At 43.8% G+C, this 25,894-nt stretch overlaps 1 protein-coding gene and 1 long non-coding RNA gene across 3 annotated transcripts in view; one reads left to right on the top strand and one right to left on the bottom strand.

Annotated features, from left to right (window-relative positions):
* Positions 1-4,362: 4,362 nt before the first annotated feature.
* Positions 4,363-12,114, bottom strand: LOC136310603 (uncharacterized). Its single transcript, XR_010726589.1, has 3 exons — positions 11,975-12,114; positions 5,858-6,034; positions 4,363-5,008 (listed from the first exon to the last, which is right to left on the bottom strand). It is a non-coding gene; the product is annotated as an uncharacterized lncRNA (long non-coding RNA).
* The window catches only part of SLC16A12 (solute carrier family 16 member 12), a 96,903-nt gene continuing 82,900 nt past the window's right edge, over positions 11,892-25,894 (top strand). For both annotated transcript variants that reach the window (XM_066239410.1, XM_066239408.1), the window contains exon 1: positions 11,892-12,036. The gene's annotated coding sequence lies outside the window, so the exon portion shown is untranslated. The remainder of the gene's footprint in view (positions 12,037-25,894) is intronic.

The following is a 25,894-nucleotide window of genomic DNA, read 5'->3' as shown; positions in this document are numbered from 1 at the left end:
ATCACCATCCTCCTGGCTGCAGACACACATGCTAGCCATGTCTCTTCTACTCCATAGCTAATCAGTCACTTTCTCCTATTGATTTTCTTTGTTCTCATCAAACTGACTTATTTACTGCCAAATACACCTTGCACTTTCCCACTGCTAATACTGTAGTTTTAGCTATCAGGAGAGCCTTCCTGTCTGCTTCTTGAAATACTCTAAAAAGGAGCTCCAGCCCCAGCTATAATGTCAGCCTTTACCTTCACCCAGGCAGCTTCTCTCCCAAGCATTTACTTTTCCTCTGGATTCTCCTAGCAAGTAATAAATTAATTTCCTTTATCAAAATGATCGTGCATATTTTCTTTTTGAGACAATAGGTTGTGGTAAATGTGTTCTTTTTTTATTTTTATTTTTATTTTTTTTTTGTATTTTTCTGAAGTTGAAAACAGGGAGGCAGTCAGGCAGACTCCTGCATGCGCCCAACTGGGATCCACCCGGCAAGCCCACCAGGGGTGATGCTCTGCCCATCTGGAGCATTGCTCTGTTGCGACCAGAGCCATTCCAGTGCCTGAGGCAGAGGCCATGGAGCCATCTTCAGCGCCTGGGCCAACTTCGCTCCAATGGAGCCTTGGTTGCAGGAGGGGAAGAGAGAGACAGAGAGGAAGGAGAGGGGGAGGGGTGGAGAAGCAGATGGGTGCTTCTCCTGTGTGCCCTGGCTGGGAAACAAACCCAGGACTCCTGCACGCCAAGCCAATGCTCTACCACTGAGCCAACTGGCCAGGGCCAGTAAATGTGTTCTTGAAATATTTTATTGTTATTCAACTTCTCTCACTTGCATGGCTACTTATATCTCAATTGATTATAAATTCCTCAAAGGCAAGAACCATGTATTAAATAAAAACACCTTGTACTGTATCACTGTGCCTGTACAGACAAGCAACTCAAAAAAAACTGGTTGGTTTTTTTTTTGTACTGAATTTGTCTGATTATAGAAACATAGGAGAGACTTGCATCATAGTTCAGTTTGCAAATTAGTTACTCATTAAACTGGCTCATTAAACACAAAGAATTTCTTTTCTCTTCTAATATCTTGCTCACAATGTGTTTTTTTTTTCTTCTTGAGTAATTGAAAAGACCTTAATAGCATGATAAAAACTGGAAAAAAAAGACTTTTGATAGATGTGTTTGCAACAACTTTTGTCTTCATTCTAATATAAGGCATAGGTAAGATCTGCAGGCATTGCGAACTTATATAGTTACCTCTTGCTTAAATAATGCCACATAACAAACAACTACAACAGCAAACCTTTATTTTTGTGCATGAGTGTGTAGGTTGGCTGGTTGGGTCTGCTGTTCTGAGCTGGTCTCCATGGGCTCACTCGAGCACCTGAAGCCTGATGTGGGATTAGTAGCTGGCTTTGTTGATCTTGGCTTGGCTCTGCTGGTATCTGAGACCTTGACTGGGGTGACTGAGCTGCCTGAGCTCTGCCCCACGTGTTCTTCCAGCAGGTTATCCTATCTCTGTTTGTGCTCATGGTGAGGTTGGTTCTGAGACAGAGCCTGATGGGGTCATGGTCCCTTAAGGTCTAGACTTAGAATTGGCCCACAGTTATTTTTCTCCTCACTGCCTAAAACAATTCACTAGACTAGCCCTGATTCAAGAAGTGGAGAAACAGGCCCCACTTCTTGATGGAGGAAGCTATGAATTCACATTGCTAAGGATATGGAAACAGAGAATCCTGGCTGTTTTTGTAATCACTCTACCCCAGAGTTAGAGAGACCTTGCTTCATATGCTAGCCCTGTTTTATAGTTGCACAACATTGGGCAATTCATTTAACCACTCTGAGCCTCTTCCCCTCAATTAGAAAATAAGTACCGTGAGAATTGAACAAATGCAGACACAGGGCCTGGGACATCACAGGAACTCAGTAAATGTCAACAAATTCCTTACAACTCTCCCTGCAGCTGTTCAGAGAAGGGAAAGAGGTATACACCAGCTCTCAACATTATAAAGAAATAATTTTATTTATATTTAATTTGGAGAAACAAGGTGCCAAAACCAAATACGTATTTCAAGAAAAAAATGATATGAAAGTTTGAACAAGAAGTTGAAAATTTTGAATAAATTAACTGGGAAATGAAGCCCAGTGTTATTAAAAATTAGTGGGGTCTAGCCTGACCAGGTGGTGGTGCAGTGGATAGAGCGTTGGACTGGGATGCAGAAGACCCAGGTTCGAGACCCCGAGGTCTCCAGCTTGGGCGCAGGCTCATCTGGTTTGAGCAAAAAGCTCACCAGCTTGTACTCAAGGTTGCTGGCTCGAGCAAGGGGTTACTCGTTCTGCTGAAGGCCCGCGGTCAGGGCACATATGAGAAAGCAATCAATGAACAACTGTGTCACAACAAAAAACTGATAATTGATGCTTCTCATCTCTCTCTGTTCCTGTCTGTCTGTCCCTATCTATCCCTCTCTGACTCTCTCTCTCTGTCTCTGTAAAAAATAAAAATAAAAATTAGTGGGGTCTGTATGCTGATCCAAAGGAATCAAGAATGGGTGGGTCACCAAGTATGTGGATCAGATAATGGAGAATTTCTCTTCCTTTTACTGAACCGGTAGCTTTTCTCTCTTTTCCATTCTCCAGTAAACATGCATTTCTATCCCAGATATTTTCTGAGAAAATCTTGGCTTGGTAGAGAACTCTCAAGCTGCACAGCAGCTCTGACCTGGGAGACTTGATTTCAGGATGACATATTGCATTAGGTGTGGGGCTATCATGGTCTTAACCATGGTTGCTGACTTTATTCAGAGGAAATGCTTCATAAATACTAACTGAATGAATCCGAAGAGGAAGAACAACAGCAGTGAACAACAAAATTGATGCATTACTAACATTCACTCATTTTGCAAAGCTTTGCTGAAGTTTCTACTCTGTCAGCACTGGGAGAATAGTATATGAGACAGAGAGGATTCCTGCCATCAGATAATTTACATTCTATGTGGTCAAGGGAGGAGTGTCTGTATTTGATTTATTTATTTATTTATTTATTTATTTATTTATTTATTTTGTATTTTTCCGAAGTTGGAAACGGGGAGGCAGTCAGACAGACTCCCGCATGCACCCGACTGGGATCCACCCGGCATGCCCACTAGGGGGCGATGCTCTGCCCATCTGGGGTGTCGCTCTGTTGCGACCAGAGCCATTCTAGCACCTGAGGCAGAGGCCATAGAGCCATCCTCAGCGCCTGGGCCAACTTTGCTCCAATGGAGCCTTGGCTGCGGGAGGGGAAGAGAGAGACAGAGAGGAAGGAGAGGGGTGGAGAAGCAGATGGGCGCTTCTCCTGTGTGCCCTGACCGGGAATCGAACCCGGGACTCCTGCATGCCAGGCCGATGCTCTACCACTGAGCCAACCGGCCAGGGCTGTATTTGATTTATTTTCAACTAACATTTATGTTACTTTTATCCCTCCCAACTCCCAGCATTATTGAGGAATAATTGACAAATAAAACTTGAATATATTTAAGGTGATTTGACTAACATATACATTGTAAAATGATTACCATGATCTAGCTAAACATCCATCTTCCTGGCCCTGGCCAGTTGGCTCAGCGGTAGAGCATTGGCCTGGCGTGTGGAAGTCCTGGATTCGATTCCCGGACTGGGCAAACAGGAGAAGTGCCCACCTGCTTCTCCATCTTTCCCCTTTCCTTCCTCTCTGTCTCTCTTTTCCCCTCCCGCAGCCAAGACTCCATTGGATCAAAGTTGGCCCGGGAGCTGAGGATCGCTCCATGGTGCTAGAATGACTCCGGTTGCAACAGAGCAATGGCCCAGATGGGCAGAGCATCACGTCCAGGTGGGCATGCCAGGTGGATCCCAGTTGGGTGCATGAGAGAGTCTGTCTCTCTGCCTCCCTGCTTCTCACTTCCGAAAAATAAAAAATAATAAAAAAATCCATCTCCTCTCATATTACCTTTTTGTGTATGTGATGAGAATTCTTAAGATCTACTCACTTAGCAAATTTCAGTATACAATACAGTATTAACTAGAGTCACTGTGCTGTCATTAGATCCCCAGAACTTACTCATTTTATAATAAAAGTTTATAACCTTCGACCAACACCTCCCATTTGCTCCATCATTCAGTCTCTGGTAACCACCATTCTACTTTTTGTTTCTGTGAGTTTCAATTTCTATATTCTGTGAATAAGATCATGCAGTCTCTGTCTCATAATGTCCTTCAGCTTCATCCATGCTGTTGCAAATGACAGGATTTCTTTCCTTTTTTATGGCTGACTAATATTCCATTACAAATATTGATTGACTTATGACCTATGCAACTTATGACCATTCGACTTTACAACCACAATTGCTAGCCATGACTGCTCCGCGTCTGGCAGCACAAGCATAGCCCAGCTGGGCCTACACAGTGAGGACCAGCTCCCAGCAGCACTACCATCTCCGTGTGCACCATTTCAACTGTTATCCCAGACTCGGTACAGCAATTTGTATTTTGTGTCTTGGATATTTTTCATCAAACCCCTCCCAAGATGTCTACCAAGAGGAAATTGTCTTTGCAAATATTAAACCAGTTGTACTGGTAATGCAGTGTTTTACTTAAACCTGATGAATGTAAAAATAAGAAACAAAATGGTGTAGAGATGATACAAATGGCATAAAATGAACAAAGAAAATTATGATATATAACAATAATAAAAGAATTTTTTTTTTATAGAGGCAGAGATAGACAGGGACAGACAGACAGGAACGGAGAGAGATGAGAAGCATCAATCATCAGTTTCTCGTTGCGCGTTGCGACTTCTTAGTTGTTCATTGATTGCTTTCTCACATGTGCCCTGACCATGGGCCTTCAGCAGACTGAGTAACCCCCTGCTGGAGCCAGCGACCTTGGGTCCAAGCTGGTGAGCTCTTTGCTCAAGCCAGATGAGCCCGCGCTCAAGCTGGCGACCTCGGGGACTCGAACCTGGGTCCTTCCGCATCCCAGTCCAACGCTCTATCCACTGTGCCACCAGCTGGTCAGGATGAAAGAAAATTATGATAAAATATAACTTAAAAGATTTTTATAACATCATTTCACAGTACTGTACATATAGCCTACTCAACTTATGACCAAATCATGTTATGACCGGTCTGTCGGAACCAATCGTGGTTGTAAGTCAAGCACTAGCTGTATAAATATCTATATATAATAATATATATGTATGTATGTGTATATATATAACATTTTCTTTATCCATTCACCTGTCAATGGACACTTAAGTTGTTTCCATATCTTGGCTATTGTGACTAATTCTGCTAACATTTATTAAGTACTTACCATGAGTCAGCTACTGTGCTAGGCACTTCAGAAGTATATGTCTTATTTAACCTTCACAGTAGTCCCACAGGGAAGTGTTGTTATTACACTCATTTCACAAGTGAAGAAACTTAAGTTTTCAGTTATGCAACTTGCTCAAGGTTATTCAGCTAGCAAAAGGTGGAGGCATTTGGTAGTTTGAAGACAATTGAGATTGTCATAACTAGAAGGGTTACTACTGGCATCTAATGGGTAAAGACTAGGGCTTGACTTGTAGTGGCGCAGTGGTAAAGTGCCAACCTGAAACATTGAGGTTTCCAGTTCAAATCCCAGGCTTGGCTGGTCAAGGCACGTCTGGGAGCTGATGCTTCCTGATCCTCCCCCTTCTCTCTCTCTCTCTCTCTCTCTTTCACACTCTCCCTTCCCTCTCTAAAATGAATAAATAAAAATAAGTAATGGGTAAAGACTAGGGATGCTGGTAAATATTCTAGAGTGCACAGGGCAGCCCCATAATAAAGGGTTATCAAGTCAAAAATGCCATTAGTTTGGAGGGTGAGAGTCTAACCTAATTAGCACAGAGGCAGCCGTAGTTTTTGAATGATCTTATTTTATAGATGAGAAACTTGTGGCTTAGCAGGGTTGAGAAGTTTTGTAAATTCATACTGCTGTGAAGTGGCAAAAGTGGGATTTTTAGTGAGATCTTCTAACTCCAAATTCAATGACTTCCAGTTATACCATGACTCTATAAAGAAAAGAAGTAGGTTAAAATGATTTCATGGCTTTAAATCATAGTAAACAAGAGAATTTTAGCACCAGAGACCAAGGCAGGGGTATCAGACAGGAGAAACAAGAAAATTTTGAGGGAGCTAGAAGCAGATTGTAATGATAACTTTAAAGTAATGGGATGGGGAGAATTTCAGCGATCATATCCACTGGGGGTCTGGTGACAAGAACTGAAGTTCAGAGACGGTCAGAAAGGGTTCGATTCCCCTTGACAGGCAAGTGTTAGCCACAGCCATGACAATGGGGGACTAGGATATGGGTTAAGAAAAGAGAGCAGAGAAATAGTGGCTGCCTTCTACAAAAATATTCATAAGAAAAGAAGTGAAGTGATGAAAAAGGGACCACGAAACACAATGAAGAAAGTGAAATCTGGAAGGTGCCCACAGGATGTGATTTTATTTAAAAAATCAGAATGAGGGTTTGAGGAGATTATTCAGAAATCCATGTTTCTTGGTGTGCAAGGAAGAATTTCACTATTTCTCATTCAATATATCGCCCTCGTTTATAATTGACAGCATAAAATACTTACAATCATGAAAAAAAAAGAAAAAAAATACTTACAATCTTTTTAATGCTATTTGTAGTTATCTTTAGAATCCTTATTAGTCACAAAAATAAATTTTAGGTTTTATTTACATTCTATGTAGGCAAAAGCCTTAAGTTTCTGTCCCTAGTCCCCAACTTTTTGGTAGCTCCCAGTCTGACATGGGTGCCCCAAATATTACTTTTCTCTCTTTCTCTTGTTTGTTTTTTTGTTTGTTTGTTTGTTTGTTTTGTTTTGTTTTTGTTTTTTTTTGTGGCAGAGAGAGGGACAGATAGAGACAGACAGACAGGAAGGGAGAGAGATGAGAAACATCAATTCTTCATTGCAGCTCCTCAGTTGCTCATTGATTGATTTCTCATATGTGCTTTGACCCGGGGGCTACAGCAGACCAAGTGACCCCTTGCTCAAGCCAGTGACCTTGGGCCCAAGCTGGTGAGCCTTGCTCAAACCAGAATAGCATGTGCTCAAGCTGGCGACCTAGGGGGCCTTGAACCTGGGTCTTCCACATCACAGTCCAATGCTCTATCCACTGCACCACTGCCCAGTCAGGCCCAAATATTACTTATTTGAAGCCAATGTTCTCATTTCTCTCTGCTGAGTCTAGTCATCTTTATTTGACCAAATAACAGGAACAAACAATTCCTTCTATAATAGATGTACTCTCAGGTGTCATGCTTCTGAGAATTGCATCTGAAAATTGATTCCCCTGTACCGTGGTACAATGTGATTTCAGTTAACCTGCTTGTTATTGGATAAAATGGCAGGGATTTGACCAAGAATGCTTTACCTCCATCTAGGCTAGTACTGGTAGTGCCCAGCTCTGAGTGAGGAGAAGAGGTGAGCGGTATAAATTTAAGCTGGAGCACAGCTCTAAATTGTTGTGGAGGTACCACGGCAGCTAAACACATTAGCAAAAGTTTATTTAACTAATAATGGTGTCATGTACTGCATCATTTTTTAAAATATAAAATGACTATTAATACTAATTCTGGTTAAGATTTTCTGTGCATTTACTATATGCAGGGCATTGCATTCAACACATTTTATGGATTATCCCAGTTTGACTCTCATGAGGACTGAATGATCTAGGTTTAATGATCAATTCCTCTACCTGCCTTAGGACAGGTGAGGCAGATTTAGAAAAGCTGTAATACTTGGCCTGATGAGGTGATGGCGTAGTGGATAGAGGGTTGGACTGGGATGCAGACAACCCAGGTTCGAAACCCCAAGGTCTCTGGCTTGAGCAAGGGGTCACTGGCTCTGCTGTAGCCCCCCTCCCCCTCAAGGCACATATGAGAAAACAATCAATGAGCAATTAAGGAACCTCAACAAAGAATTGATGCTTCTCATCTCTTTCCCTTCCTGTCTTTCTGTCCCTATCTGTCTCTTTGTCTCTGTCACAAAAAAAAGAAAGAAAGAAAGAAAGAGAGAAAGAAAGAGGGAGAGAGGGAGAGAGGGAGGGAGGGAGGGAGGGAGGAAGAAAGGAAGGGAGGGAGGAAGGGAGGGAGGAAGGGAGGGAGGGAGGGAGGAAGGGAGGGAGGGAGGGAGGAAGGGAGGGAGGAAGGAGGAAAAGAAAGAAGGAAGAGCTGGAATATTTGGCCTCATCTTCACACCAAAAGCCTCACCTCACCTGACCTGTGGTGCGCAGTGGTTAAAGCCTCGACCTGGAAATGCTGAGGTCGCCAGTTCGAAACCCTGGGCTTGCCTGGTCAAGGCACATATGGGAGTTGATGCTTCCAGCTCCTCCCCCCTTCTCTCTCTGTCTCTCCTCTCTCTCTCTCTGTCTCTCTCTCTCTGTCTCTGTCTCTCTCCCTCTCCTCTCTAAAAAAAAAAAAATGAATAAATAAAAGCCTCACCTCTAAGCACCACTGTACCACAGAACTTTCTGTGATAAAGGCAATGTTTCATGTGCTGTCTTAATACAGTAGATGTTACCCACATGCTGGTATGGAACACTGGAAATGTGGTTAATTCAACAGACTGATACTGAAAAACAAACACAAACAAAAACTAAATTTACTGAAAATGTAATAGCCCTTTTCAATATTGCAAACGGTTATTCTAAGGATAATTACAACCCTAGCTGGATAACTCGGTTGCTTAGAATTTCATCTCAAAGTGTAGAGGTTGCCGGTTTGATTCCAGTTCAGGGCATATACAAGAACAGATTGATGTTCTGGTGTGTGTGTGTGTGTGTGTGTGTGTGTGTTTCTCTCACTTCCTTCTTCTCTCTTTAAATATGAATAAATAAAAAATTTAAGACTAACTACAAACAGCATTAAAAGGATGCAACATTTCCATCGTTGTAGAAAATTATTGGATAGCACTGTTCTCATCTCCCATCCCCCATCCTCCCACTTCTGTTAGATCTTAGGACAAGCAGAAGGGCTCTCTCCTCCCCTTTCCAGCTTTTTCAAACCTTCCAACTTCAGAGAAAGACAGTTCCTTTTCTCTTTCCATCGTCCCTTCTTCCACCCCGTACTGCCCACCCCCATGATATCAGCTTGTTCAACCGCCTTGAGGGGAAAACCCAAAGAGTAAGTAGGTGGAAGTGATCCTTCTGCGTCAGGCACAGCCTATCAGCAGTAGCCTCCTCCTCCTCCTCATCACAATCCCCGATTGCTTAACTCTCAAAAGATGAGAATCCTTCTGCCAGAGATAGATCAAGCAAACTAAATCTGAAGGAATAACAAACAAACAAAACCCAAACACACAACATTTAATGAAATAAAACAAAATGTTTGCTTTGGGCTTTGCTAGAGCCCCTACAAGTGGTGACTTGGAAGGAAACCTGTGAGGTTTCTTTCTATTCTCCAAAATATTTTAAAAGAACTGGTTGTTCTACATTATTTAGTGGAGAATGGGGCTTATTTACTACCCAAAACAATGTTTAAGAGAAGTACTTTTCTGAACCACAGAAGTATTTACTATAAGCCTTTAACCTAAAGATCTTCACAGATGGGAACTCAGGGCTCAACCCTGCCTTTACATTGATAACTTCATTTCAATGCTAATGAATTTTTTTTTCTTTCTTCTTTTCCAAGTAAGGGGATGGGAAACAGAAAGACAGACTCCCCTCCAGAGTGGGATCCACCTGGCAACCCCTGTGAGGCCATGCTTGCTCTGAGCTATCTTTAACACCTGAGATGTAGGCTCCACAGAGCCATCCTTAGTGATGTGCTGGAACCAATTACACCAAGGCTGGGAAGGAGAAGAGAGAGAGAGAGGAAGAATGAGAAAGGGGGACAGGGGAAGGGTGGAGAAGCAGATAGTCACTTCTCCTGTGTGCCCTGGCCAGATTCAAACCTGGGATGTCCATATGCAGGACCTGCACTCTATCCATTGAGCCACCAACCAGGGCAGCTGATAAATCACAGTATTATTATTTTTTTTTTAGTGAGAGAGAAAGAGACAGAGAGAGGGACAAGTAGCAATAGACAGGCAGGAAAGAAGAGAGATGAGAAGCATCAAATCTTCATTGCAGCACCTTAGTTGTTCATTGATTGCTTTCTCATATGTGCTGTGATAGGGGCAGGGGGCTGTAGCCCAGCCAGTGACCTTTTCCTCAAGCCAGCAACCTTGGGCTTCAAGCTAGTGACCATGGGGTCATGTCTATGCTTCTACACTCAAGCCAAGGACCCTGAGCTCAAGTCGGATGAGCTGTCACTCAAGTTAGGGACCTTGGGGTTTCAAACATGGGTCCTCTGTGTCCCAGGTTGTGCTCTATGCACTGTGCCACAGCCTGGTCAGGCAATGAATTCTTTTACAAGCTATGTACTATTTCTTCTGTGTGCTTTAGACATACAATTTACTAATCATTACTTAGATGTAACCAAGAGTTTTTTGGCAAGTGTAAAATAGGACTTAAATCCAGATTTATACAGAGCAGAAAATTGAGCAGAGAGGAAAAGACAAAATAGTCAGAGGGTAAAATGAGGAAGGACTATAGTTGTCTATTTAAAAAATACCCTAGCAGGGGTCCCCAAACTTTTTACATAGGGGGCCAGTTCACTGTCCCTCAGACCGTTGGAGGGCTACCATATACAGTGCTCCTCTCACTGACCACCAATAAAAGAGGTACCCCTTCCGGAAGTGCGGCGGGGACCGGATAAATGGCCTCAAGGGGCCGCATGCGGCCCGCAGGCCGTAGTTTGGGGACCCCTGGCCTAAGGCTTAGTTTTAATACTAAGCCTGTCCCACCCTTTTAATACTAAGATCTTCTCAACACTAGGTCTTTCCCACACCCTTGACTGTTGCATGATGTGGGGTGTTGCACTCTTATGAGGAATCCCATTTATGCCTCAGATAAGTGACTTTGTATCAGACTTCCTTATTTGTATATTGGCTTAAAGGTTTTGATTTCTACCCTATAAAATGGGGCAGACCGGGGGCTCATTCTCTCTCAGATCCTGAAATTAGCATTGCAAGGAGAGGCAGCCAAGATGGCGCAGTGCTGAAGGAGAAGCCAGTTTGTCCAGTTTATACAGAGAGAAGGAGATGGAGAACAGAAGTGAATAAGGCTAGTGAGGTAGAAACCTTTGATTCTAGGAAACTCAGATGAGTCAGTGGCTTTGGGAGTCCTGAATGGAAAGGTAAATGTTTTCCCACTGTGTGTATTTCTCGCCCGCAGGGTGCGAGCTGGGATTAAATGTAATGACCCACCAGTTCTTGGCTCCGTTGTTTCATTACCGTTTGTCCGAATCAAATGCAAACCTGCTTAAGGCCAGGTGGCTGTGATGGTGGCCGCAGCTACTGGCTTTACACAACGCTTTTAACTATTCCTTTGGGGTCCCAGTTTCCCATGCTGTGAAACGGGAAAGGCTGGCTGGCTGAGTCTAGACTCGCATACTTCTAAGGGAGTTCTTGAATTTTCTCAAGATCTTACTCTTACTCTGCAGGGGAAAGTTCTTTCTGAGAACACCAGGACCCTGTGCTTGCCTAGGTCAGGGGCACAATAACTGTTCCCGGGGAGGGTCAGGCAGTCCTGGAGCGAGCTGGGACAGTCCTGCAGCGAGCTGGCTCAGGACACCGCGGACCCATCTATTACATAACCTCGAGCTGTCCCTCCCCCGCGCCCCTCTCCCCTAGTCAAGCCGAAGCAAAACGCACGTAGAGCGGATCTCAGGGGTACATCTCATTCGGCCACCGGTCAGGGAGTTCACCGCGGAGCTGGGGGGCGAGCACTGAGATCAACTCCCACCACCACCACCACCACGCTCTCCTCCCTCAGCACTGCCCGCGGGGCCCAGGGGCCAGCCCCGCCGGTGCCTCCGCCCCTTGCACTCTCCGCCCCTCGGAAGCGCGGACCTAAGCGCCTGGGTCCTGGGAAGGGGCCACCGCCCAAGGACTCCTTACTGTGGGTGCGTCCTGGAGGCATGTCCGCGCGCCACCGCCGGGGCTGCAGCGGACGACGCGAGGTGAGGACGCAGCGGGGTCGGTCTGAGGGCCTTGGGTCGGGCGGGAGCGGGTGAGGGTCTGCGCGCTCCGCATCTGCGCGCTTCGGCGGGGCTGCGGCTCCCTGCTGCCTGGCCCCACGGGGTGCTCAGCAGAGTCTCCCGCCGGCGAGTCCGGCGTCCGGATCACCAGCGCGTGTGCCAGTGAACCGCTTTATTTTACCCTCTTCCCGCTCCCCGGCTCGGCTGTTCCGAGGACTGGATGACTTAAGTGACCCAGGAATCCTTCGCGGCGGGGCGGCGGGGCTCTAGGGCCGTACTCGATGAAGCTGGCGGAGGGAGCTCGGTTCGCTGCCCGCTGCCCCATAGCCCAGCAACGCTCCAGCAGTCCGCCGCCCCAGCCTGGGTCCCTCGCAGAGCCCGCTGGGGCGGGAGAAAGACGCGTGCCACCTGCCCGTCGGTTTGGGGCCGGCGCTCCCCGGCAGTTTCTGCGCCGGCGGCTGCAGAGGGAGCGGTTTTGATCTTCTCCTCTCGTAGGTCTCAAGTGCAGACTTCTTAGTGCAATTGAAACCTCCTTTGTCCGGGATTCTGTTTTCAGTGTATTTTTTAAAATCTCCTTCCTGCCTCGGGTAATGTTCATTTCTGATGTGTGGTGTACTTAAGACACAGAAGCCTTCAAAACCTTCGGTTGAGTGAAATTAAATTTTCAGTTGCTTCTTTTCCTGAAAAGAAACAATGATACCTATAGTGCGGACTCAGGGTAGCCTGCCGTTTTTGCAGCTTAGAATGCAGAATCTCTTATAACTTTTTTTTTTAAACGTTGAGTCAGATGGGTCTCTCCAGCACACAGGTTGAGCACTTCCATTCTGAAGGGGCTCTCATTAGTTCATCCTACTTGTTTCTTTGCTGAGAGCTGGGCACTCTGGTGGTAGTCAGCTTAACCCAGGAGGAAAATCTTCAGGCCTGCCAAATGTAGAAACACACGATCTCCACAGGTATCCAAGATCTTTGGTGTGTTTTTTTGGGGGGTTGTTTTTTTTGTATTTTTCTGGAGTTGGAAACGGGGAGGCAGTCAGACAGATTCCCGCATGCGCCCGACCGGGATCCACCCGGCATGCCCACCGGGGGCGATGCTCTGCCCATCTGGGGCGTTGCTCTGTTGCAACCAGAGCCATTCTAGCGCCTGAGGCAGAGGCCATGGAGCCATCCTCAGTGCCCGGGCAAACTTTGCTCCAATGGAGCCTCGGCTGCGGGAGGGGAAGAGAGAGACAGAGAGGAAGGAGAGGGGGAGGGGTGGAGAAGCAGATGGGCGCTTCTCCTGTGTGCCCTGGCCGAAATCGAACCCGGGACTCCTGCACGCCAGGCGGACGCTCTACCACTGAGCCAGCCAGCCAGGGCCAAGATCACTAGCTTTTAAAATCATCAAATGCCCCTGCAGAATTTGTTTCCCCCTGCCCCCCCCCAAATAAATGTTAAGCCAAACTAGGCTAATGGGACCATACCTTCCGAGGGTGCTCAGCATGTCTGTTGAAGAAATAAAGGATGGAAATTAGGAATAGTAATTAAGTGACTGGATTTGGTCACTTATAATCGTAAAATGTGGAAAAGAGTTTTAGAGATCATCTGTTCAAACCTTCCCCTTATGGCCCCGGAAGCTCAGATTCCTACAGGAAAGGATTGGGTAAGCTCATACTGTTAATTGGGGATGGAACCAACACTAGGATCCAGGCCTTCTTCTTTCCATTTAGTTTAGTTTCAAAGCATATTGCTAACAGGCATTTTGAACAACAAAAAAAGTTATCTGACTGGAATTACCTAATTGTATTATTTTTCTGTTTTTATATTTTATTTGCCTATCTTTTTTCTAACTGGTAACCTTCTGAAATAGAAGAGAGGTTGATTAGTTAACCCCTCTTTGTAGTACAATTTTTAAAAATAGAAATCCTTAATTTAATTTTATTTATTTTAGTGAGAGAGACAGAGGGAAGGACAGATTGGGACAGACAGGCAGGAAAGGAGAGAGATGAGAAGCATCGAATCATAGTTGTGGCACCTTAATTTTTCATTGATTTCTTTCTCATATGTGCCTTGACCTGGGGGCTGCAGTCGAGCCAGTGACCCCTTGCTCAAGCCAGTGATCTTTAGCCTCAAGACAGTGACCATGGGGTCATATCTATGATCTCACACTCAAGCCAGCGATCCCATGCTCAAGCTGGTGACTTCAGGTTTCGAACCTGTGTCCTCTGCATCCCAGGCTGATGCTATATCCACTACACCACTGCCTGGCAGATCCTTAATTTTAAATAATATATACTATATTTTTCACTCCATAAGACGCACCTAGGGTTTTAAGGAGGAGAATAAGAAGAAGAAAAAAAATGAACCAAATGGTGCGTTAAAATATAAATATTTAATAAAATTTACCACAATAATATTTCAACAATGTAAACTCAACAGCAGTATTAACAACCGTTATCACTGTTATTAACAAATGAGAAGAAACTTTAATGTTCAAATACTCTTCTAGTTGTCCAGGAAACCACAGCAGCTAAAAAAAAAAAAATGAACATTTGCTCCATAAGACACACGGGCATTTTCCCCTCCACTTTTGGGGGAAAAAAAGTGCGTCATATAAAGCAAAAAATACAGTACATTCTTCATATATGAAGATGAATATGCTGATATATCTCAGGTGAATTTTCTGAAGAAGAGAAGTAATCAAAACAGATGAACTAGATTTACCTCATTCTTTCCTTGATCTGATTCTCAGCTCCCTGTGATGATGATTGGTTAATTAAAGGTGTGATTTGAATTTGGAGCCAACATTAGAAAAATGGCTTTTATGAAAACTGTTTGTGTGTTGTATTTAAGACCATGACCTCTAACACAGTTGAGAAAGGAATTTTTAAAAAACTTATTTAGCATTTTAGCATTGGACTGCACATTTCCCCCCATGTTTTTCAATTTAGTTCAATTGAACAGCTATTTATTGAGTGCTTGCTATAGTATGTGCCTAGTTCTGTTCTGGGCATTTGGGATACATCAATGATCAAGCAAAGAATTTTGATCCTGTGGAGCTCAAATTACAATTCATTCATTAGAAATTTCCCAGGATTTTGTTTGGCAGATAGAAGAGAATTTCAGTGTTTTTTTTTTTTTAAGGTTTTATCATTTTTTTTCCTTTTTTTAAAATTTATTCATTTTTAGAGAGGAGAGAGAGACAGAGAGAGAGAAGGGGGAGGAGCTGGAAGCATCAACTCCCATATGTGCCTTGACCAGGCAAGCCCAGGGTTTCGAACCGGCGACCTCAGCATTTCCAGGTCTATGCTTTATCCACTGCGCCACCACAGGTCAGGCCGAGAATTTCAGTTTTGCTTAAAGTAGAGAGACAAACATAAATGTTCCAAATTATCTCCCTTCCAATTTCACAGTTCTGGCTGATTTTACAATCACTGAAAACAAGCAAATTAAGATGAAGTTACTTTGACTTTTATGAACTGACTTTCTACTATACAAGAATATAAGTTCCCACATTTGATTATTTTATGTATGCTCATTCTGAGTCCCTGAAATGACATTTCCTTTAGTACAGGGACATCACTGTGATGACATTAAACTTAATGAAGCATGGGAAGATTAGTTTTATCAATTATTAGTGCCCCCCATGTTAGTATTGCAGACTGTAATTGCCTTAGTTTGAAAGAAACTTCTTATATATTTTTGAAGATGGGGTTCTGCTTTTCTTTTGTTCCACATTTTGTTTATCTTTTCTCTCTATATTAATGTGACTTACTGGTAAATCCGTTACCACAGAAGTTTTTCTTTTTAATTGGACTTTGCAGTTTTAAGCATTTTTTTTTAATTCTCTCAATTGCTTTTTCTTCAAAATGTCATGGTTGGCAAGCTCAGGCATGTTTATTATTTTTAACAAAGGCTTATCAAAAATGAACTTGGCAATTTTTTAGTCGTATACAAGCCAAAAAAAAGTACTCGGTGCAGCTTTTGGGGTTGTTTATGCATTCCTTACCTAACCAATTGTTTTGCTTTTTAACATCTCCTGTTTGGAAAGCTAAGTTCTTATAATTACCTTTCTAGTATATCTAAAAATTCACCCATTAAAATGGTATAATTTAATTGAGAAAACAAAATCTATATACATTTGAAAATGTAGGGAAATTTTTGAGTACAACAATTGTCTATCTGTCTGTTTTTAATTTGTTCTACATCAAAGGACAGCAGGAAGTGTCATTATCTCACAGTGTCTCATTTGAAAGTGATCTCTATTAAACCCTTGGAGGAGAATCATGATTTCCGATGGCTTCCAGGCACACAGAGTAGTTGGTTTTCTTCATTTGCCTACCACTTTGCTCCATCAGATTCTCATCTCCCCTCCTTTCACTGCACATTGATGAGTGGAGTGAGTTGCAATAGCCAGGTACACACCATTAACTAGATACTTAGCTAATGTGCTCAGTCATTATTTACTCATTAAACTTCTCCTTATTAAGTTTGTGTGAAGATTGTGCTGTGAGGATCTCTTTTCCAGTGCTGGCAGCTGTAGGGATATCAGAATATAGAACCTGCCTCTGAATGAGCTAACACCCTGGGATGGAAGAAAAGACATTTTGTGACTAGCTATATTACCAGTTGTAAGCACCATGAGATAGATAAGCACTTTGGAAAGTGATCGGAAGGAGAGAGAGCGTATAGGCACTGTAAGAAGTCAAGGCTTAGGGAAGACTTTCCCAAGGACACATCCAGGCTGCTCTGAAAGGTTGGGTAGGATGGTAATGCTTTGGCAGAGGCAGAAGGGTACACCTGGCTTTATTGGAACACATCCTTGCTTTTTTTTTTTTTTTTTTTTTTTTTTTGTATTTTTCTGAAGTGAAAAGCGGGGAGGCAGAGAGACAGAGTCCTGTATGTGCCCAACTGGGATCCACCTGGCATGCCCACTAGGGGGCAATGCTCTGCCCATCTGGGCTATTGCTCCGTTGTGAGCAGCTATTCTAGTGCCTGAGGTGAAGGCCATGGAGCCATCCTCAGCCCTGGGCCAACTTTGCTCCAGTGGAACCTTGGCTGCAGGAGGGAAAAGAGAGATAGAGAGAAAGGAGAGGGGAAAAGGTGGAGAAGCACCTGTGGGCGCTTCTCCTGTGTGTCCTGGCCAGGAATTGAACCCAGGACTTCCACATGCTGGGCTGACGCTTCCTTGCTTCTTTTTGAAGACATATAGAAGACTTCCATGTGGGGACCAGCTGAGGCTGTGTTGGGTTGTATAGAAGATACTTATCACCTCTATATCTTCTGTTTGTGTGCCCTTCTATCCTGGATAATAGATTACTGACCAACACTAAAACAGCTCAGTGGGTTGACTAACCCTCTCCTTTCCTTCTGAAACACATACTACTTGTTGTTCAGTGCACAGACCACTGTGGCAAATAACTATCATCCTAATAAACTAGTGTACTTTGCTTTTTTTTTTTTGTATTTTTCTGAAGTTGGAAATGGGGAGGCAGTCAGACAGGCTCCTGCAAGCGCCCGACCAGGCTCCACCGGCATGCCCACCAGGGGGCGATGCTCTGCTCATCTGGGCCATTGCTCTGTTGCAACCAGAGCCATTCTAGCGCCTGAGGCAGAGGCCACAGAGCCATCCTCAGTGCCTGGGCCAACCCTGCTTCAATGGAGCCCTGGCTGCGGGAGGGGAAGAGAGAGACAGAGAGGAAGGAGAGGGGGAGGGGTAGAGAAGCAGATGGGCGCTTCTCCTGTGTGCCCTGGCCAGGAATCGAACCTGGGACTCCTGCACATCGGGCCGACGCTCCACCACTGAGCCAACCGGCCAGGGCTTGTACTTTGCTTTTATCAGTTCAGGCTCACACTGACAGCGGTGTTTGGTTATAGTCCTGTTTATTCCAGTAATACTTGCTATTGTAATTTTGCAATTTAATTAAATACTACATAAAGTGAATAGCAAATAGAATGCAATCTCTATAAAAACTAAGTTGACTGCTGTATAGGCTCATAAAAGTAAACCATATTGAAAAACAATAGTTAACACATGCTACAACATGGATAAACTGTGAAAACACTATATGCTAAGTGAGAAAAGTCAGACACAAAAGGCCACATATTATATGGTTGCATTTCTATGAAATGACCACAATAGGCAAATCTATAGAGAGAAGAGGTAGATTAGTGGTTTTCAGGGTATGGGCCTCTAGGGAGAATTGAGAGTGACTGATAATGGGTACAGGGTTTCTCTTTGGGGTGGTGACTGTGTTCTAGAATTAAATGGTGGTCGTGGTTTTACAACACTGGTGAATGTTCTAAAAACCACTGAGTACCCTTTAAAATAGCGAATTTTATCTCAATTAAAAAAAATAAGCAACTATAGGCCTGGCTGGTTGGCTCAGTTGATAGAGCATTGACTCTGTGCAGACATCCCAGGTTCAATCCCTGGTCAGGGCACATGAGAAGCAACCATCTACTTCTCAAGAAGTTGCTCTCCCCCCCCCCGCCCGTCCCCAACCTGGATGTCGGTATCTGGAAGATCTAACATGATGTGGTGATGAAACTAGCACAGCCTGCCCATGAATCTGGTGCTTCTGAAGGCCTGCACAAAGAAGAAAGAGGCAGCCTGACCTGCAGCGGCTCCATGGATAAAGCGTCAACCTAAAACTCTGAGGTTGCCAATTCGAAACCCAGGCCTGGCCCAGTCAAGGCACATATGGGGAGTTGATGCTTCTTGCTCCTCCCTCCTTCTCTCTCTCTTTCCTCTCTAAAAAGTGAATAAATAAAATCTTTAAAAAAAAGAGGCCCTGGCCGGTTGGCTCAGCAGTAGAGTGTCGGCCTGGCGTGCGGGGGACCCGGGTTCGATTCCCAGCCAGGGCACATAGGAGAAGCGCCCATTTGCTTCTCCACCCCCCCCTCCTTCCTCTCTGTCTCTCTCTTCCCCTCCCGCAGCCAAGGCTCCATTGGAGCAAAGATGGCCCGGGCGCTGGGGATGGCTCCTTGGCCTCTGCCCCAGGCGCTAGAGTGGTTCTGGTCGCAGCAGAGCGACCCCCCGGAGGGGCAGAGCATCGCCCCCTGGTAATAATAGATTACTGACCAACACTAAAACAGTAATAATAGATTACTGACCAACACTAAAACAACAGCTCAGTGGGCTGACTAACCCTCTCCTTTCCTTCTGAAACACATACTACTTGTTGTTCAGAGCACAGACCACTGTGGCAAATAACTATCACCCTAATAAATTAGTGTACTTTGCTTTTATTATTTTTTTTTTGTATTTTTCTGAAGTTGGAAATGGGGAGGCAGTCAGACAGACTCCCACAAGCGCCCGACCAGGATCCACCCGGCATGCCCACCAGGGGGCGGTGCTCTGCCCATCTGGGCTGTTGCTCTGTTGCAACCAGAGCCATTGTAGCACCTGAGGCAGAGGCCACAGAGCATTGCCCCTGGTGGGCGTGCCGGGTGGATCCCGGTCGGGCGCATGTGAGAGTCTGTCTGACTGTCTCTCCCCGTTTCCAGCTTCAGAAAAATACAAAAAAAAAAAAAGAAAGAAAAGGAAGGAGGCAGCTTTTTTCTTCTCCACCAAGACAGCTTCCTAAGGATGCAGCTCCTGCCTCATGCTCAGACTTCCACAGATGTTTGTTAAATGAAGGAAGGAATTGTTTTTGCAAAAAACTTTTGCATTTCAGTGACTCAGTTACCATCACTCAATGCATTATCTCTGTAAAACACATCCTCCCAGGCTGTCTGATTCGTAGCATTAACATTTTCTTTGAAAGATTTTACAGCTCTGTGGACCCAGGCTAGGCAGCCTAGTTGGTCAGAACATACCCCTATCCACCAAAGTTGCGGGTTTGATCCTTGGTCAGGACACATACAAGAATCAACCAACGAATGCATAAATAAGTAGAACAACAAATTGATGTTTCTCTCTCAAATCAATAAATTTTAAAAAAGATTTCACAACTCTGTAAATTGTAGGCACCTGATAGCAATACCAAACTACTGTTAATCTGTAGACTTCCAAATTCTGGCCCTTCCAGCAGAGATTCCGTGGACAACCCTCCTCCCTTGTGGTTAAACCAATATACATCCATATAACATACAGCATCTGCCTGGATCTCGCATGAATTCAGTAAAAAAATTTGAACATATATTTATCTTAAAACAAACAAAAAGAACTGGAAACAGGAAATCTGGAATTGGTTTACTCAAAAAGGTCACATAGAACTCCAATCATGTCCTGATAGCCAAAGTTAGTGAATGATTTTATTTTTATTTATGGGACTAAAGTTAAAATAAAGTGTTTTAAATATAATACAGGGGGTCCTCAGCTTATGACAGTCTCGACATATGACGTTTTGAGTTTGTGATGCTCACTCCCATTAAAACTTTAAAAAATTGAGATGTGAGTATTTTGGCTTATGCTGTTAGCATCATACTTACAGACTACGTGGGCAAACTAGTTTGGTTGTGCGCGGCAGAAGAATACGCAGTAACACGTACAATACAGTATATTTATGTCCTTTTTCATTTTTCTGTGGCTTAGTTGTGTTTTTATGTTCTAGATTATGATTTTACAACTGTGTTAGGATAGGTAAGTGACTTAGGCTAGTATGTGTTTCAACTTACCCCAAAATTCAGGTTATGTCACAGTCGTAGGAACAGAACTATGTGGTAACCCGAGGACCCCTATATATGAACTTTTTGACTCTCATCTTATTACTGACTTCTGATTGCTTCAATTGAGAAAGGTTTTAATGTTTCGTCTTTTTAAGGTACCAAGTATATCTTGAAAATAGCTTATCTCTCTTTATCTGGAGAGAAATTCTATGTTTATGAGCCTCTCTTATGGATGTACTATTAGTCACTTAAGACTGTAGAGGACCCCTGGCCAGTTGGCTTAGTGGTAGAATGTTGGCCAGGTGTGTGGATGTTTCAGGTCTGATTTCTGGTCAGGGCACACAGGAGAAGTAACTATCTGCTTCTCCACCCTTCTCCCTCCCCCTTATTTCTCTCTATCTCTTCTTTGTCCCATAGCCAGGGCTCAGTTGGTTTGAGTGAGTTGGCAAATTGGCTCTGGGCACTGAGGATGGCTCCTGTGGAGCCTCCGCTTTAGGTGCTAACAATAGCATGGTTGCTGAGCAGCAGCCCATAGACAGGCAGAGCATTGCCAGTAGGGGGCTTGCCAGGTTGATCCTAGTCTGGTCCCGAAGCATGTGGGAATCTGTCTCTTTGTCTCTTGTCATCTCACTTTAAAAAAGGGGGTGGGGCTGTAGAGGAGACCTGAAGCTAGTTTTCAAGTTTTAAATCACCATAAAAATCACAACCCTTTCCTCTCAAACTGCCCATGGCTCCCTGGTTCATGGATGTAAACAAAATTGTAACATAAAACCTTACCTACACCAATACTTAAACATTTGTTGACTACATAATTTTTCAAAATATTTCTGAGAACAATGAACCATTTCTTGTTTATTTAACATATTACAGATTAAGGTTATAATTTCATATTTTGGGGACCAACTGGAACTGTTTTTTAATTTTTTTTTTTAATATTTTATTTATTGATTTTTTTTAGAGAGAGAGGAGTGAGAGAGAGAGACAGAGAGAGAGAGAGAAGGGGGAGGAGCAAGAAGCATCAACTCCCATATGTGCCTTGACCAGGCAAGCCCAAGGTTTCGAACCGGCGACCTCAGTGTTCCAGGTCGACGCTTTATCCCACTGCGCCACCACAGGTCAGGCCTTTTTTTTTTTTTTTAAGAAATACTTTCCATGGGAGTGAGCTCATGTTTATCTACTGAAAGCAGCTGTATTTCTTGAAATAGCAATTTCAGGTCTCTTGAACCTGTAACTCAGAATAACCCCACTGATAACTCATGAAGGAACCACCAAAAATAAATTAATGAGCAAAACCTGAAGCCCACATTGACAACAAGGTCAGATCTGCTTGAAGGTAGAATGGAGTGCTGCTTCTTCAGTCAAATATGGCTTATTCAGACAACTAACAAAAGCAACCTTAACCATCATTATTTTTTTGTTTTTTTTGTTTTGTCTTTTTCTGAAGCTGGAAACGGGGAGAGACAGACAGACTCCCGCATGCGCCTGACCGGAATCCACCCGGCACGCCCACCGGGGGGCGACGCTCTGCCCACCAGGGGGCGACGCTCTGCCCACCAGGGGGCGATGCTCTGCCCCCCGGGGGCGTCGCTCCATTGCGACCAGAGCCACTCCAGCGCCTGGGGCAGAGGCCAAGGAGCCATCCCCAGCACCCAGGCCATCCCTGCTCCAATGGAGCCTCGGCTGCGGGAGGGGAAGAGAGAGACAGAGAGGAAGGAGAGGGGGAGGGGTGGAGAAGCAGATGGGCGCCTCTCCTGTGTGCCCTGGCCGGGAATCGAACCCTGGACTCCCGCATGCCAGGCCGACACTCTACCACTGAGCCAACTGGCCAGGGCCAACCATCATTATTAACTGTTCACGAAAGAGGGGCACCCACACTTCTAGGCATCACTGCTATCAAAAAGAAGTGGTTTGTCCATGTTGGTGCCTCATCACTCATCACGTGATTCAAGTCTGTATCAGTGGTTTTCAACCCTGGCTACACATTAGAATCACCTGAGGAGGGAAAATATATTGGTGGCAAGTACCATCCTCAGAAATTCTGATTCAGTAGGTCTAGAATAGGGCCAGGGCATCAGGAGTTTTTAAAGCTCTCCCAGTGAATCTCATATGCATGTGGGGTTGTAAATCACTAATTGATATAACACTTTGATCTTTTAAAATTGTTCTTTGCAGTTTCTTCATACTGAGTACATGGGAAGCTCTCCCAATGGTTGAATAAGAATTCACTGATTTTTTTTCCCCTGCGTGATTCACTGAGTTTATGTCTATACAATATCAAAGTAACCAATCAGTATCATTACAGTCAACCAACCAATCAATTGACCGAGTTGTTTCATGTTTTTGGTGATTGTGGTGTCATAAATACATTTCTTGAAGACAATAATTTGATTTTTTTTCTCTACCACAATGTGTTTTCTCTATAATGCTTACAGATATGTCCTTCTTTATTATGAGTTCCTTACCTGATTTGAGTTGTCAATCCTAATGCTCAAATCTTCCTCTGTGTATATCTTTTTATTTAACTCAATAAATTTTGGAAATATAGGACACTTATATAAAAAAAGACATTACAGGATTCATGTAAAAAAGAAAGCAGTTTAAACCTGGCCTCCTATGACTTAAAATATGATAATTTTTGGTTTTTCGTGTCATTAGTTTTTACTGTCTTTGAGAAAATGTGGTGAGGTAACTGATGTACACATAAAAAACACTAATCTAACACATTACTCTATTTGTAATGACATTTGTTCTTATTTTTTAATTATGGAAATTCTCTCCCACCGTTACCAGTTAGCTTTCTCAAATTGTGCTTTAACTGTTGATTCTTATATTAAAAATAACACTTTTATGGATCTTGACCAATGGTTTTGAACCATGTTTTGAAGATTTTTGGGAGTTTCATAGAGTTTCAGAGACTGTTATGGGACATGGGGACAATGGAGTGGGGCAAGATGTTCAGTGTCCAGTTTAGGGTTCCTTTTGGGAATCTCTTCTGCAACTGAGCAGATATGCTATTCTTGATCTCATATTTTGAGTTTTCCAAGTAAGATTTTTTTTTTTCATTTTTCCGAAGCTGGAAACGGGGAGGCAGTCAGACAGACTCCCGCATGCACCCGACCGGGATCCACCCGGCATGCCCACCAGGGGGCGATGTTCTGCCCCTCTGGGGCTTCGCTCTGTTGCATCCAGAGCCATTCTAGCGCCTGAGGCAGAGGCCACAGAGCCATCCCCAGCACCCGGGCCATCTTTGCTCCAATGGAGCCTCGCTGCGGGAAGGGAAGAGAGAGACAGAGAGGAAGGAAAGAGGGAGAGGTGGAGAAGCAGATGGGCGCTTCTCCTGTGTGCCCTGGCTGGGAATCGAACCCGGGACTTCTGCATGCCAGACCGACACTCTACCACTGAGCCAACCAGCCAGGGCCTCCTTTTTCATATTTTAATATGCTATTTCCCCACATATGCTTGTACATAACTGTCAATAGTGCTGGAGCATGAGTGTGTTTGAGTATGGTGGGGGTGCAGGGGTCTGGTCAGAGCACAGGCCATGGAAACCAAGCACAGAAGTGTTCCTTTGAAAACCCTGCATCCTGCACAAAGTTACAGAGCTCATTTTGCATGGGTATTTAAGCACGGAATGAGAAGATAAACTTGATTGTTTAGCTAGTGGATTTGGCGATACAGACTGCCATTGTAATATTTTGGGCATAAAATGATTTGTTAAGAAGTATAATGGGCCTGACCTGTGGTGGCGCAGTGGGATAAAGCGTTGACCTGGAACACTGAGGTCGCCGGTTTGAAACCCTGGGCTTGCCTGGTCAAGGCACATATGGGAGTTGATGCTTCCTGCTCCTCCCCCTTCTCTCTCTCTCTGTCTCTCTCTCTCACTCCTCTCTCTGTAAAAAAAAAAAAAAAAATCAATAAATAAAATATTTTTAAAAAAAAAATTTGTTTAAAAAAAAAAAAAAAAAGAAGTATAATGGTTCCTTGACTTTGAAAATCCAGACATTTCTCTCATGTCTTTGTTCTTCCTTTTGGAATTAGAGCAGCGATTGCTAGATTCTCTGTGTGGTCCCAGTGAGGCCCAAGGGCAGGTACCATTCTATATGGATCTGAAGCTTTCTTTCATTTCCTTGGCACAGACCCCACCCTCAATGCTGGCCAGCTATTTGGCAAATTTAGTTACAAGGCTCACCAGGCAACAGTGTAGTAACTTAATTTAAAAAGTCATAAACATTCTTAGAATAGTCTAAGTACCTGGATAATGAATAAATGCACGCTTATAAATAAGATCCTGTCAAAAGATTTTACTTAATAAGATGTTTCGATGATAAAAAGATTGGTCGTTGTGTCAAAAATTAATCCCCACACATTTCTTTCTCTTCTTTTTAGTTCTTTAGGTTGACTTCTTTATCTTACACATTCAAAGAAGATAAAATACATACATACATACATAATCTTATTAAAGATGAATATATACTTAAAACTTGAAATGACATTGAGCAGCTGATGCGCCCAAGTCATCATCTCATACTGCTTTCTTTATAAATTCTCTCATGATAATATACCTAATTGGCCTCAAATACAGTCCATGTTAAAATTTCAGGTTAATGGTTTATAATTTTAATAGTTTAAAGCTGGGGAAGAGATAGTTGAATTAGGTGAAATAGAATTACCTTTGTAGTCCCTAATAAAAATATTGTGATGATATAATGTTAAAATAACTGAGTGTGTTTATTCTTTATCAGGCTGTGTTCCCAGCATGTGTTGGATACTGTTGGGTGCTAAAGGCCCACGGAGAACAGACAGGGCCCTTACTCAGAGGCTGCAATCCGCTAGGGGATATAGGAGTGTGGACAATCAAGGCATTGTAACGAGTGCCACAACTGCTTTCTTTAAAAAAATTTTTTTGCCTGACCAGGCGGTGGCACAGTGGATAGAGTGTCGGACTGGGATGCAGAGGACCCAGGTTCGAGACCCTGAGGTCGCCAGCTTGAGTGTGGGCTCATCTGATTTGAGCAAAAGCCTACCAGCTTGAACCCAAGGTCGCTGGGTCCAACAAGGGGTTACTCGGTCTGCTGAAGGCCCGCGGTCAAGGCACATATGAGAAAGCAATCAATGAACAACTAAGGTGTCGCAACGCACAATGAAAAACTAATGATTGATGCTTCTCATCTCTCTCCGTTCCTGTCTGTCCCTGACTATCCCTCTCTCTGACTCACTCTGTGTCTCTGTAAAAAATACATACATAAATAAA

The sequence above is a fragment of the Saccopteryx bilineata genome, chromosome 7, assembly GCF_036850765.1.
Source record: "Saccopteryx bilineata isolate mSacBil1 chromosome 7, mSacBil1_pri_phased_curated, whole genome shotgun sequence".
In the NCBI taxonomy this organism is placed as follows: Eukaryota; Metazoa; Chordata; class Mammalia; order Chiroptera; family Emballonuridae; genus Saccopteryx; species Saccopteryx bilineata.
The sequence above is the reverse complement of the archived record's forward strand: the minus strand, read 5'-3'. Positions and strand labels throughout refer to the sequence as shown.